Here is a 1,028-nt window from a genome sequence, read left to right as displayed (position 1 = left end):
TTGACCAGGATGGTCTCGATCTCTTGACCTCGTGATCCACCCGTCTCGGCCTCCCAAAGTGCTGGGATTACAGGCGTGAGCCACCGCGCCCGGCTGGGAAAATGATTTCTAACCTAAAATTCGATAACCAAACTATTAATCAAAAATAAGGGGTAGAATGAAGATATTTTTTCCAACTTGCAGGGTCTCAAAAGCTGTCACTCCTCTGCAGCTTTTCTCAGATTGCCAGAATAAGGGCATCTACCAAAACAAGAGCCTAAACCAATAATTTTCAAGTGGGGTGATTTTTTTTTCCCTCGGGATATTTGTCAATATGTGAAAACAGTTTTAGTTGCAATAACTGGGGGGTGGCATAGTCTAGTGGGTAGAAGCCAGGGATGCTGCTAAATACCCTGTGGTATACAGGACAGAACCCCATATCAAATAATTATATGGCCTAAAATGCCAATAGCACCAATGTTGAGAAGCCCTGGTCTCAACCAAAGAGAATGTGATGTTGGACACAGAAAACAGGGGCTCCAAATGGGAGAAGAGGAAAAGGAAGGCCGGGGTTGATGGCTGTGCAGCACAACCAGAGAACAAGCAGCCCAGATAGAAACCAATAGATTACTTGACTGACTGGAAAACAGCTTTGAAAATGATTTGTAGATTTGTTGTTGTGGTTTGATTTGTAGATTTTTAAGGAGAGTTTGGGAAGAATTAATAATAAGGTTATAGAACACTAAACTAAATGAATGTATGAATACATGCATACAATTTCTCAAGGAAAAAAGTGAACAATATGTGAAAAATAAAAACACTGAATATTGAGGTCGCCAGATATTATGACATAATGCCACAATATGTGGCATTATCTTAGCATAAAAGTACTAAATCTTTATCTTCCGTAATAAGAATAATAATATGCAATTAGGAAGCAAAAATGAGGCCGGACGCGGTGGCTCAAGCCTGTAATCCCAGCACTGTGGGAGGCCAAGGTGGGTGGATCACGAGGTCAAGAGATCGAGACCATCCTGGTCAACATGGTG

The 1,028-nt window shown here is 41.4% G+C and overlaps 1 protein-coding gene across 4 annotated transcripts in view; it reads left to right on the top strand.

The window, feature by feature from the left end:
• PIK3CB (phosphatidylinositol-4,5-bisphosphate 3-kinase catalytic subunit beta) overlaps window positions 1-1,028 on the top strand; it is a 182,873-nt gene that overhangs the window by 177,137 nt on the left and 4,708 nt on the right. The gene's annotated exons all lie outside the window — the stretch shown is intronic.

This window comes from Cebus imitator, unplaced genomic scaffold (genome assembly GCF_001604975.1).
Source record: "Cebus imitator isolate Cc_AM_T3 unplaced genomic scaffold, Cebus_imitator-1.0 Scaffold30, whole genome shotgun sequence".
NCBI lineage: Eukaryota > Metazoa > Chordata > Mammalia > Primates > Cebidae > Cebus > Cebus imitator.
This window is presented reverse-complemented; position numbering and strand designations above follow the sequence as displayed.